Source organism: Silene latifolia, chromosome X (genome assembly GCF_048544455.1).
Source record: "Silene latifolia isolate original U9 population chromosome X, ASM4854445v1, whole genome shotgun sequence".
Taxonomy (NCBI): domain Eukaryota; kingdom Viridiplantae; phylum Streptophyta; class Magnoliopsida; order Caryophyllales; family Caryophyllaceae; genus Silene; species Silene latifolia.
This window is the reverse complement of record NC_133537.1, coordinates 117,906,439-117,920,962: the sequence shown is the minus strand read 5'-3', so window position 1 is coordinate 117,920,962 and position 14,524 is coordinate 117,906,439. Positions and strand designations below refer to the sequence as shown.

Here is a 14,524-nt window from a genome sequence, read left to right as displayed (position 1 = left end):
GGCATGTGTCATTGGTCATCTGTTTGGTTGGAATGCATATGTACGGTCATAGAGATCATTTTCATATTTTATTGCTGGCATGTTCTTATAGGTCGTAGTTAGGTGAGAGTCATTACAAAATTAATTCTTTCTATCCTACAAATATTCACCCGTACTTATTGAGTGATTTGAGCGACCCGTGAGAGTCCAATTTGATAAGTCTCTACAGTTGACGGTTCAGCAGTTTTTGACGGCTTCATAACTCGTTTGCATGATTCACAGTACTAATTGATTGTTGGTTGTGCATTAAATTTGTTTGGGCTTAACAGTTTGCATTTCGCTCTGAGATTGAACTCGTTCCATTAGGTCATTAGATCGAGTCTAGTTCTTGCTTGGGGACAAGCAAGGGTTCGGTTTGGGGAAGTTTGATGCGTGTCTTTTATATGATGTTTTACATCCCATTTTACACGCATTTCAGAGTTCATTCTTGTAGTTTATGCTACATTTCTCCCTATTTCCGTCTACTTCCGTGTTTTGTACTTAAGGAACGAGCTTGGTGCGCAATTCGAGGCCCAAAAGACAAGTCCACGTGTTTTGAGAAGTCAAGTAGTAGCTCAAGTGGTCGATCGACCATCACCTTCAGTCGATCGACCAATGCTCGGGTTCCGAAACTCTTTTTGCTAAGGAGCGAACGATCGACTAGTCCTATCGTCGATCGACCCAACTTCTATTTCGGCGTGAATTGAAAGACCGTGAATCTTGAAGCCCGTGAAGTTTAGGTTTTGGAATAATTGTTACGCTTATTTTGCTATATAACGTAACACAAACATTCAGTTTAGGTATCTTAGTTTTTACCCAAGTTCATATTCAGTTTTACATTAAGTTTATTAGGGTTTGGAATATTGTAAGCATTGGAATTTTGGCTCTTGTACTTAATCATCCTTCGCTATTCTTGGTATTCTTCGCCTAGTTCAATTCATCTCTTTCGTTATTAGATTAGAATTGCTAGATAGATTCCCGAAACCATCTTTATTATTGCATGTTAATTATTCGTTTTACCGCTTTAATCATGAATTCAGTACCTTATTGCCCTAGTATTATTGTTGTTATCACTTTCATCATGAGTAGCTAAATAGTTTGTGCTAGGATGTAGGCGAGTTGTAGCATAGGCGGCATTAGATTAGACACGGCTGAACCCGTGTTGGTCGATCGACCACCTTACTCGGTCGATCGATCGACCTCGTGAGCTTATCTCGTTTTAATTGATTTTAATTGTTGTATTTAACGAATCGAATGCATGCGACCAGTTAGATACCTAATTTATGACTGACCCATTAGATCGAAAGATAGGGAAAGTTATTTGACCATCAATTAAATCGACTAAACTGTGCTAAGATCAAAAGATAGGTATAGTTTAGACCGTTAGTCACTTTTCGGGACGAAAGTTAGTATTAGTGACATTAGGGACCTATAGCGAGATCGAAAGATGCTATTTGTTAAGAGTGGACCGAGAGGACCTCTTTATTTCCCGCCTCACCTGTGTTGACTCAGACCGACTTAGTTTGCTTTGCTTGAAAGCTATAATGAACCGATCATCCTAGTACCCCTTCTTTTATCTGTTTAAATCGTTTATTTAGTTTATTACCATTATTTACTTATAGTCAGACCAATTCAATTCAACCCCACAATAGTTACCTCGATCAACATAAATCAACTAAAATTTACATCTGCCTCCTTGTGGTTCGACCCTGTTACCACTAGCCTAGGTTAGTCTTAATAGGAATTATAAATTTTATCTTTGGTACTCACAACGACGGGTATCACATGCATTCATTCAACCTAATAACAATTAAATTGCCTAATACAATTCTTATCGCAAGACTAATCTAATCAAGTCGTTCCTAACATATTACTACCACGGCTTCCCTAATCCTAACATACTAAGGGGAATTAGCTACGCATAATTAAATAGAGAACAAGAAATAAAGAAGAAGAAGAAACAATAAACATTGAATTAAAGAGAGAAAAGGGAAGGAAGAAATACTGAATTAGATCCGGAAGAAAGTAACAGTAGAAAGTAACAGTAACAAAGTGTCCAGAATAATTAGTGAGGCGAATCCCCCCAAACAAGAGTCAGAGGAAAAAAGAAGAGTTTACAATGACGTCCTAACTTCCTATTTATAAGAAAATAGGATTTATTAAACCTAATTGACGGAAACAAGCTAAAAAGCCCAACCCGTAGGGTAAACCACTCGATCGAGTGGTTTAAGACCACTCGATCGAGTAAACTAAAGCTTAAACCACTCGATCGAGTAGAAAATCTACTCGATCGAGTAAATAAATAAATGCAACTACTCGATCGAGTAGAAAAATGACTCGATCGAGCAAAATTCTACTCGATCGAGTACTTTCCAGAAACAGTTTCCTGCTTTTCGCACTGAACTTCAAACGGCTGCCATTTCTTCGTTAATTGGGAAAACAGGGTGATTCTGGTGGCGTTGGAAAGCTAAGAGGACAAGCTTTCATCTCCAATTGGAATCACCTGAATATATGTTGCAGAACTCGAGATATAGCTCTTCAAAGTAGGTACTAGCAATTTGAAGTTCTCCCTTTGCTCGCCTAGCTATCTTTCTTCTTTGCGCATCTCAAAATAGCTACATTCCCGCTCCAAATTCACTCTTCCTCCAAATTCATGCTAAACGGATGGTAAAAAGCTCGATTTCACTACTTTCTGGTTCATTCCTGCAAATAAGACAAAACAAACCAAAGTAGCATATTCGGGGCATTTCGTAGCATAAAACTACGATAAAAGCATAGAAATACGTGCATAAAAAGGCCAAAAAGGACTATATAAAATGCACGTATCATGTGACATCCTCCAAAGAGCTTGCTAATCCTCAATCGTCGCCCATAGCGACATCACTACCATCTCCATCATCATCATCATCATCCTCACTAGGATTATTGTCATCATCTACTTCCATAGACCCGGAGGCTTCACCACTATCACTTGAGCTTTCTTCTTATTCCTCACTTTCCTCTTCTTCTTCACCTTCTTCTTCTTCATCACCACTCTCAACAACAACCTCCTCATCACCCATGCTAGCATCCCTAGAAGCATTAGGAAAGAAAACTTCCATATCCTCCCAACTAGGCAAAGGACATGATGGGTCAAGAAGTCCTTGCCTAGCTAGGTGTAAGAGGGGCGGATATTGAGCTCTATATGAATTGACTTGGTCTTCATGGGCTTGCTTATGCATTTCTTGCATCAAAAGAGTCAAGTAATCATTCCCCACCGTAACATTTTCGGGTCGGAATCATGGTAGGTGAACGGGTAGGGTGGAGTGACAATAGAGGAGGAGGGCTCGGCAATGGCCTCCCTATGATGTTTCATTATGGACTCGGCTTCCTCGGAGAGTGGGAGAAGATAGAGCGGGCTTCGGACATTTAGTCGGCAAATTTTGTTCGGTAGAATGAAGGACTTGGCATCTTTTGTAAGCCACTCAAATTTGTTGTCAAGATTGCCGTTCTTGACCCAATGAAATTTGTGAACCATAGTGGCTAGTTCAATGAGGTGGCCTCCCTTAACCGGCTTATAAGTGTCATCTTTGTTGAAATTCCGGTTGAAGTGCTTTGCCAACTACGTTACCAATTCCCCATATACTTTAAAGGCCGCGCCTTCCTTGCCTTGATCGATATTAAGCCACCTTTCGATTAAAAGTTGAAGGATATTGTATTTCTTGGTGAACTTCTTATCGACATTCAAGGTTGACTCGAGATAGATGAAATCTAATTCTGTGAAGTTATTAGTCCCCTTCCTAGCAATAAGAGTATTTCCCACAACCTTGTGCCACACCCTTATGCCCGGGTGATGAACATAAAGGGCACGACATTCATGGAAGGACTCGAATTTCCTCCCGGTAATAGCTTTTCACAAAGGGGAGGGATCATATTTTGTTGAAGGTTTCTTCACATAAGTCGAGTCATTATCAAGACCGAAAACTTTGCCAAACTCATTAAAGGACATCTTCCTATCCACATTCTCAAGGCGTAATTCAATGTTCGTTCGAGTCTCCGCCTTTGTAACTTTCAATGAACTTAGAAATTCCAAGGTGAGGGACGAGTAGGTCAATTCTTGCATATTAAACAATGTAAGCAACCCCATAGACTCAAAGAAATTCTTGGTCCTTTCAAGGACACCCAATTTGGTCAAGGCATCTTGGCAAATAAACTTGGTAGGTAAAATCGATTTCTTAGCAAGAGACACAAAATTTTTCCTATGAGAATCGGATGTGAAAGTTACCTCCGGATATTTTTCTAGTTGCTCAATAACCGGGATAGAAGTAGTAGCTTCCACCATAAGAATAGGCGTTTCTTGGATTTCCATTCTTGCTTGTTGAACCACCAAAGCCTTTGAGGCTTGAAGTGCTTGTTGCCTTTTGGAAAGGTTTGGTTTTGTAGGTGCCTTGCTTCCACCTTTGGTCCTAGCCATTGTTATTCTCCTTGTATGTATCAACAACCAATGATTTTCTTGAATTCTTCTAGTATCCTCAAGCTTCAATGAATCCCAAATCGATTTAGGATTTTTGAAACTTGTCTTTAACCCTAGAAAATCGATTCAATTTTTGAGGATTTGGATGTTTGGATGGATTTTTGTTGATAGAGGAGTGATTTGTTTGAGTTTTGAGGATGTTTGGTGTGTACTCTTCCGATATTCAAAGCCGATTCAAGGAGAATAAAATCAAGTCTTGTGAAATGGTTGGTATCTTTCCTAGCAATTATGGTGTTACCCACGACCTTGTGCCATACTCTTATGCCCGGATGGTGGACCAAAAGAGCACGACTCGCATGAAAATCCTCAAATTTCTTCCCGGAGATTGCCTCCCAAAGAGGTTCGGGGTCATACTTTCCATAACTCTTAAAATAACTTGGTTCATCACTAAGACCCAAAATTTCACCCAATTCCCTAAAGGTAATGCGTCTACTAACATTAGCTAGACGAAACTCGAGATTCTCCCTATTCTCAACTTTGGTGACTTTCAAAGAACTTAAAAATTCCAAGGTAAGGGAGGGGTATGTCAATTCCCTTGTTTCAAACAATTTCTTCAACCCCATGGCATTGAAAAAGGCTTTTGTTTGCTCAAGAACACCCAATTTTTTTAAGGTATCTTCACATATGAATTTGGTGGATTGTAATGACTTCATAGCAAACTTGACAAAGGTATTTCTATGGGTATCGGAAATAAAAGTTACCTCCGGATAATGCAAAAGTTGATCAATTACCGGAGTAGAAGGTGTTGTTGCTCCCATAGAAGGTTGTTGTTGTTGTTGCACTTCCAAGTTTGGTGTTGCTACCACCATAGCCAATGCTTTCTTTGTTTGAAGAGCCTTTTGCCTTTGTGAGAGTGCCTTAGCCTTTGGTGCCTTTGTTGCCTTTGTTGCTCCCTTAGTCCTTGCCATTGATGAACTAACCAAGAAAAGAATGAAAAATCTTCAATTTGTAGTATGCCCAAATCGATTTGAAGGTGAAAGGCTTTGCCTTTATGAAAACAAAAATCGACTCAAAGGTTGAAGATTTTGTGCTTGGTTTTGATTTTTGTTGAGGAAGGAGTGATTAATTTGTTGATGGAAGGATGGTTTGATTTGATTTTGGTGAATGTTGTTGAGGGTTTTTGTTTTTGTGATGGAGAGGATGAGGGTTTTGATGTTGTGGGTAGTGTTTATGAATGAATGAATGAATGAATGAATGAATGAAGGTGGGAGGGGTTTTAAAGAGACCGAAATTTTCGAATCTGCAGGGGCAATCCGTGCGGATTCTGCCAAATCCGTGCGGATTCTGCTCTTTCTGAACTTTGCAAAACTCGCCTAAAGACGGGCGGATTTGTGACAATCCGCTCGGATTTGCTGAACACGGGACGGGCGGATATGCTTAAAGACGGACGGATTTTAGTCCAGAAAATTTTGCTTGTTTTCCTCAGCTGCAAAGACGGACGTCTTTCTTACAAGACGGACGGATTCTTCAAGACGGACGGATTCTTCACAGGACGCTCGGATTCAGTCACAGTCAAGAATTTTTCAAAATTCAGCTCAGTTCAAGACGGGCGTCTTTTCTGCAATACGCTCGGATTCTTCAAGACGGGCGGATTCTCTGGAATCCGCTCGGATTCTTCCCCTGTGTACACGGATTCAGTTCCATCCGTGCACACTGCATTTCCCATACCGTTCTTCCATTCTTTCTTCAAGTCTTGTGTTCGTCATTGTGGGGGCACTACTAAGGCATGGATAGCCTAGGCAATTGCCATCCCCACGCTAAGCTAAAAGCACTACACATCAATTGAAATCGTTAGTCCCTCCCTCACTTTCTCTCAAACATGACAATTATTTTGATCAAAGTAAATAAAAATCCAAAGATGACAAAAATGCAATACAAGAGTTGAAATGTAAGTTAGGGAGTTAGAAATATTTACAAGTGGTGGTTTAGGGAGGACTCCACCAAACTCTCATTCTTGATGAGATGTCAAGGGGGCATGTCCAAGGTGTTGTTGATGTTGCTCAACACCTTAAAGAAGTAATCAAAAGCTTGTTCATTATCATGGTAGAGGTTCTCAATAGACCGTGGCCCTTGTTGTTGGTCTTGATCGATGGCATTACCAATGTAGGGATTAAAAATCCCTTCAAATTCGTCGTCCCAAAGACCACAAACTTCATTGAGTTGATCATTGAAAATCTCTTGCTTAGATGGAGACAACTCTCCCAATTTCTTCTCTTGGCCAATGAGGTCATCCTCTTCTTCCTTGGTTGATTTTGATGAGCTTTGCAAGCTCTCCTTGTCACAATTCACTTGCTCTTTGAATGGATCATCTTCAACTTTCTTCTTCCATTGGAGTTCCGATTTCTTCCTTTCATCCTTTCGGCTATAATGATCAATCATGAAACATGGCTCATGCAAACGAGGAACTCTCATCGTCTTGTCAAGATTAAAAGTTATGCTTTCATCTCCCACTTCTAGAGTGAGCTCACCATGTTTCACATCAATCACCGCACCGGCGGTGTGTAGGAAAGGTCTTCCTAGGATGATTGGAATGTTGGAATCTTCTTCCATATAAACAATGACAAAGTCCACCGGGATGAAAAACTTCCCAATTCGCACGGGGACATCTTCCCATATCCCTAACGGTGTCTTCGTCGATCTATCGGCATTTGGAGTGTGATGTTGGTGCATTTAAGCTCTCCCATCCCCAACCTTTTACTTACCGAGTACGGCATGACACTCACACTAGCCCCTAGATCACATAAGGCTTTGTTGATCGTCGTGTCGCCAATGGTACACGGTATTGAGAAGCTTCCCGGATCCTTTAACTTTGGAGGTGAACTCCCTTGAAGTATTGCACTACTCACCTTAGTGAAGGCGATAGTCTCAAGCTTCCGGATCGACTTCTTCTTTGTGAGGATATCTTTCATGTATTTCGCATAGGCCGGAACGTGATTGATTAATTCCGTGAAAGGAATTGAGACTTCCAAATTCTTCACAATTTCCATGAATTTTCCAAGTTGATCATCAAATTTGGGCTTGGCTTGACGACTTAGAAAAGGAAGTCTAATCACAATGGGCTCCTTCTCCTTGGCCTTGTCTTCATTTTTCTTTGAACTTTCTTCTTTTGATGATTCTCCATCTTTGGAGTTTTGCACAATTTCTTCCTTTTCACTAGCTTCCACAACTTCATCCTCAACTTGCTTCTTCGGTGCTTCATACCTTGTACCACTTCTCAAGTGAATGGCACTAACCGTTTCATGTCTAGGGGGATTACTTTGAGGTGGTAATTGCCCCTTTTGTCTTTGTGAGCTTGAATATGCTAGTTGAGTCAATTGTGTTTCCAACATCTTGGTGTGAGCTAGAATGTTGTTGATGGTGGTTTTTCCTTGCTTGGCTATCTTTTTGCATTTGAGTGAAATATTCTTGTTGATTTTTTTGCATTTGGAGGACCGCTTTTTGGACATCAAAGCCTTGGTCATTTTGGTGATTGTATGGATTTTGATTTTGGTAACCTTGGTTTTGATTGTAAAAGGGTCTTTGATTTTGGTTTCTCATGGGTGGTGGAGTGTATGTTGTTTGAGGGTTTTGAACATTTTGGCTTTTGTATGAGAGATTTGGATGGAATTTGGTGTTTTCATTGTAAAAGTTGGAATAAGGGGTACCACTCTTGTATGCTTGGAAAGCATTCACTTGTTCATTTGTTCCCCTACATTCACCTTGGTCATGTCCCAAAGTTCCACAATTCTCACATATCCCACTTGGGATTGATGAGGATGCCGTCATGGCATTAACATGATGCTTCGATGATTTTGAGTTTTCCTCAAGTCTAGCCATAGCTTGTTCAAACTTCAAGTTGATTGTGTCAATGTGAGCACTAAGTTGAGCACCCAATTGAGTAACGGAGTCCACTTCATGCTTTCCTCCTCTAGTAGCCTTGCGAGGTCTACTATATTGTGAGTTATGGACCGCCATTTCCTCAATCTTGTTCCATGTTTGATTGTCATCAACTTCGGTGAACATTCCATTTGATCCCATATTGAGAATGTTCCTAGAATCTTCATATAAACCATTCCAAAATTGTTGCACCAAAAACCATTCGCTAAGTCCATGGTGAGGACATGAGCGACAAATTCCCTTGAACCGCTCCCAAGCTTCATACAAAGACTCTTCATCCCTTTGCTTAAAACCCGTAATTTGAGCTCTTAGCATGTTAGTCTTTTCCGGTGGGTAGAATTTTTGTAGAAAGCTAGAGCCAACTTCTTCCAAGAATCTATTCCAAGGGTGGCCTTATCAAGGCCCTTCAACCATTGCTTTGCGGTTCCGATTAAGGAAAAAGGAAATAAGACCCATCTAATTTGGTCTTGAGTCACGCCCGTTTGAAAGATTGCATCACAATAGTCGCAAAAGGTTTCCATATGAGAATGAGGGTCCTCACTAGGCATCCCCCCGAATTGGCTCCTCTCAACTAGTTGGATGAAGGCGGACTTGGCAATAAAATTTCCGGTTAGATGTTGCGGTGTAGGAGTACCATTTGGTAGATTCTCCTCGGTGGGTACGGAGTGTGACGAGAATTTTGGCATTGTAGGTGGATTTTGTGGGGTATTGTGTAATGGGTTTTCTTCTCCTTCTATTGCGAAAGGATTGACAAACTCACTAGTGGGTTGGACAACTTCACTAATACCTCTTAAATTCCTCCTAACAAGTCTCCTATTGTTCGTCAAGGTTCTTTCGATTTCACGGTCAAAAGGTAACAAATCACCTTGTAACCTTCTAGACATGCAAAATATCAAACAACTCGAAAACAATTAGAACAAACCTTGAGGAGTTTTACTTCCTCAAGGCGAAGAAAGACACAACTAATAACAACAAAAAGAAATCTAAATCAAACAAACACCGTCCCCGGCAACGGCGCCATTTTTGATGCGATCCCGCTAAGTGTTCACAAATTAAGATGTGGTCGTTGGTCACGGTCGAATCAAAACACAATTTATAGCTCCACAAACAACTCTACAATTAGTAAAGAGGCAAGTAAAGGTCGGATCCCAAGGGACGGGAGTTGAAATGAGATTTCTATGGTAACTAGTGGTGTCTAAGGGGTGTCACAAATTGGGTTGATGTAGAAGGTTACGAAACTAAAATAGCAATGAAAATAAACAAGCAAGATGAATTTAAAAGGGTGTAAACAATTGATTAAAGGCACCAGGGTGTCATGGGATCATAGGGGAATCATGGGATATGATCATACAAACATGTTCTCAAATTATAAGCAAGCAATTATTGTTGTGATGGATTGAGTTGGGTTATATCTTACAATCCTAGGAAAGTTTGGGTCCCGGAGCCGAATCGATTAAATTGTACAACACCTACAAGTCGACTTAATCTTCCCTACTCAACAACATGCATGGTCTAATGAGACTCGAGTTGGGTTATGTCTTACAAGTCTCATTGAAAAGATAGAAGATGATAGTAAATGCAAGGATTCATAGGCTTAGCATTTCATCAAATATAACATGTGCATGAGTTGAGATCAAAACAAGCAAGCAAATAAAACATGAAAGCATATTAATTTAAGCATGAATCATTCCCCATGTTGGTTTCCCCTAATCACCCATTAACCTTAGCTAAGAGACTACTCACTCATTATCATGTTGATCATGCTAGCAAGGTTGTCAATCATACCAACAATATGAAACATGATGAATAAATGAAAGTAATTAACAATAATTAAAAGGGGATTAAGAGATTATACCTACTAATAATTCCAATAATAAAGCAAAGATAAAAGAAGTACTTGAATGCTTGATTGAGAGGTTGTCAATCTCCCAACAATAACCCAAAATAATCTTCAATTACCCAAAATAAAGGATGAACAAAAGAGAGACTAAAGAACTAAAACTTGGATTAAAACTTGATTAATACTTGATTACAATATTAAAGAGAGATTTGATTGATATTAACTACACTAATTATTGATAAGAAGAACATGCTCCTCTAATTAGACTAATGGGGTATTTATAGTGGAAATTAGGGAGGATGCATTAGGGTTAACTAAGGGCTAAACTAGTAATTACACTTTTTAAGTTGAGCAAGGAGGAGTCGGTATTTTCTGAGAAAAGGGCTTCTTTCTTCGTAGCTTGGAGAAGACAATCCGTCTTTGTGCTAGAATCCGGGCGGAATAGGGTCGGGACAAAGCGGATTACAGCGTTGGAATCCGAGCGGATTCAGGGGAATCCGGGCGGATTGTGGAGGTGGAATCCGAGCGGATTGTGGCAAAGCCGCTCGGATTGTCTTCTTTGGGGACGGACGGATTGGTGACAATCCGCTCGGATTGTCAATCAGCAACAAATCTTCTTCTTTTCTTCCCTTTTCTTCATAAATTCCTTGGGGATTTCCTTGGGGACTCAAGGATCCTTTCTCAACATTGCTCTTCTACTATGATATGTACAAAGGCCTTCTAATCTTGTCTCTCCTTGATGCTTGGTCATTGAATTCGATCAATTTAGTCTCGTTTTGCCATGAAAATGCAAGATTCTTACTCCTTTCCTACCAAGGGATCAAAATCTCAAAGAATATGCGAAACAAAGAACTAAAGATAAGAAATGACCCAAATAAGTACTAAAAAGCATGGAAACAAGGCTAATTCGGGGGCTAAATATGCGCCAATTATGGTCACATCACCAATATAAGGATTAAATAACCCTTCAAACTCATCATCCTACAAACCGCATACTTCATTAGCTTGCTTCCCAATAGTATCATGAGTTGATGAGAACAACTCCTCTTCCTTCTTGTCATTATGGCCGATGAGGCCTTCTTCTTCTCTTGTCATGAGTGGTGGTGAGATATTCAAGCTCTCATTCTTGTTGAAACTTTCTTGCTCTTTGGATGGAGCATCTTGGAGATTATCCACTTTCTTCTCCCATATGGTGGTGATTCTTTGCCCATAGCTTGTCCTTTGTATTGAGATGCCAACTTCTTCGTATCACTTTCTCGGCTATAATGATCAATCATGAAACATGGCTCATGTAAGCGGGGAGCTCTCATTGTCTTGTCAAGGTTAAAAGTGATTGTTTCATCTCCTACTTCAAGTGTGAGCTCTCCATGTTTCACATCAATCACCGCTCCAGTGGTGTGTAAGAATGGTCTTCCTAAAATTATAGGAATGTTGGAGTCTTCCTCCATGTCAACAATAACGAAGTCCACCGGGATGAAGAACTTGCCAATTAATACCGGCACATCCTCCCAAATCCCTAAAGGTGTCTTCGTTGACCGATCCGCCATTTGAAGTGTGATATTAGTGCACTTGAGTTCTCCCATTCCTAGCCTTTTGCATACCGAGTATGGCATGGCACTCACACTTGCTCCAAGGTCACATAGAGCTTTGTTGATTGTAGTGTCGCCAATGGTGCATGGAATAGAGAAACTTCCCGGATCATTGAGTTTTGGAGGTGAACTTCCTTGTAGGATGGCACTACTCACCTTGGTGAATGCAATAGTCTCTAGCTTCTGGATGGATTTCTTTTCTGTAAGAATATCTTTCATGTATTTCGCATAGGCCGGAACATGGTTAATCAATTCGGTGAATGGGATTGAGACTTCCAAGTTCTTCACAATCTCCATGAACTTTCCAAGTTGTTCATCGAACTTAGGCTTAGCTTGATGACTTGGAAATGGAAGTCTAATCACAATAGGCTCTTTTTCCTTAGCCTTCTCTTCATTCTTTTTCTTTGAAACTTCTTGAATGTTGGTGGGTTCTTCTTCTTTCTTAGAGTTTTCAACTCTCCCCTTGTCACTATCATTCACAACATCTTCATCAATGGGCCTCTTCGACCCTTCATACCTTGTACTACTCCTCAAATGGATGGCACTCACCGACTCATCTCTTGGGGGATTACCTTGAGGTGGTAATTTCCCCTTTTGGCTTTGAGAACTAGAAGATGCTAATTGAGACATTTGGGTTTCCAACATCTTTGTGTGAGCTAGTATATTGTTGATGGTGATGTCTTTTGCTTGGCTATCCTTTTGCATTTGAGTGAAAAATTCTTGTTGGTTCTTTTGCATTTGGAGGACCGCTTTTTTAACATCAAAATCTTGGTCATTTGTATGATTGTATGGAGGTTGATTTTGATAACTTTGGTTTTGATTGTAAAAGGGTCTTTGAGCTTGGTTTCTCATTGGAGGTGGGGTGTATGTTTGAGGGTTTTGAACATTTTAACTTTTGTATGAAAGATTGGGGTGGAATTTGGTATTCTCATTGTAATAGTTGGAATAAGGGGTGCAAATTTTGTATGCTTGAAAAGCATTCACTTGTTCACTTGTTCCCCTACATTCACTTTGGTCATGTCCCAAAATTCCACAATTCTCACATACTCCACTTGGAATTGATGATGATGCCACCATAGCATTAACATGTTGCTTGGGTGATTTGGAGGCCTCTTCAAGTTTAGCCATGGCCTTCTCAAACTTCAAATTAATGGTATCAATATGAGCACTAAGTTGAACATCCAATTGAGTAATGGAGTCCACCTCATGCTTTCCTCCTCTAGTAGCCTTCCGAGGTCTACTATATTGCGAGTTATGGACCACCATTTCCTCAATTTTGTTCCATGTTTGATTGTCATAGACTTCGGTTAACATACCATTTGATCCCATATTGAGAATGTTTCGGGAGTCTTCATATAGACCATTCTAAAATTATTGTACAAGGAACCACTCGCTAAGTCCATGGTGTGGACAAGATCGACAAGTGTCCTTGAATCTTTCCCATGCTTCATACAAATATTCCTCATACCTGTGTTTGAACCCGGTGATTTCGGCTCTCAACATGTTAGTCTTCTCCGGAGGATAGAATTTTTTGTAGAAAGCAAGTGCCAATTTCTTCCAAGAATCAATACCAAGAGTAGCCTTATCTAGGCTCTTCAACCATTGTTTCGCGGAACCAATCAAAGAAAAAGGAAATAGGACCCATCGAATTTGGTCTTTAGTAACTCCGGTTTGAGAAATCGCATCACAATAGTTACAAAAAGTCTCCATATGAGAATGAGGGTTTTCACTAGGCATCCCCCCAAATTGACTTCTCTCAACTAATTGTATAAATGTGTATTTGGCAATGAAATAACCGGTTAAATGTTGTGGTGTAGGAGGACCATTTTGTAGGTTCACCTCGGTTGGTACGGAATTTGATGAAAATTTAGGCATTGTGGGTTGATTTTGTGATGGGTTTTGTATTGGGTTATCCTCTACTTCTCTTGCAAAAGGGTTGATGAACTCAATGTTATTTGGTTGAATGTCCACAATCTCACCAATACCTCTCAAAGTATTCCTAGCAAGTCTTCTATTGTTGGTCAAAGTTCTTTCGATTTCAAGATCAATGGGTAACAAGTTACCTTGTGATCTCCTAGACATCAAAAATATCAAACAACTTGAAAACAATTAGAACAACCTTGAGGAGATTGACTTCCTCAAGGTAAAGAAAGATACAACTAAAAACAATTAATGAAAATCAAATAAAGTTAACACCGTCCCCGGCAACGGCGCCATTTTTGGTTTCGTAGGTTTTTAAACTCGTTGTCAAAAGTTACCCAACCAAAACAATATTTTTAACTTCACCAACTACTCTTAGTAAAGAGGCAAGTAAAGGTCGGATCCCAAGGGACGGGTATTGATGTAGGATTTTCAATTCTAAATGGTTGTGTCTTAGGGTGTCATAATTTGGGGTTGAGATAGGAGATCAATTAAAACTAATCAACAATAAAAACAAAGCAAGGTAGATAAAATGAAGATGTAAACAATTGATTAAAAGCACTAGGGTATCATGGGTTCATAGGGGAATACATGGGAGTTAATCATACAAACATGTTCTCGAATTATAAGCAAGCAATTATTGTTGTGATGGGATCGAGTTAGTGTATATCTTACAATCCCTAAGAAGGTTTGTGTCCCGGAACCGAATCGATTAGATTGTACAACACCTAGAAGTCGACTTAGTCCCTCCTATTCAACATTATGCAT

At 39.9% G+C, this 14,524-nt stretch overlaps 2 non-coding genes across 2 annotated transcripts; both read left to right on the top strand.

Annotated features, from left to right (window-relative positions):
- The first annotated feature begins 8,615 nt into the window (after positions 1-8,615).
- Positions 8,616-8,722, top strand: LOC141624090 (small nucleolar RNA R71). Its single transcript, XR_012533901.1, has one exon. It is a non-coding gene; the product is annotated as a small nucleolar RNA R71 (small nucleolar RNA).
- A 4,510-nt stretch (positions 8,723-13,232) lies between these two features.
- LOC141625243 (small nucleolar RNA R71) lies at positions 13,233-13,339 on the top strand. The gene has a single exon (XR_012535034.1). It is a non-coding gene; the product is annotated as a small nucleolar RNA R71 (small nucleolar RNA).
- The last annotated feature ends 1,185 nt before the right edge of the window (positions 13,340-14,524 follow it).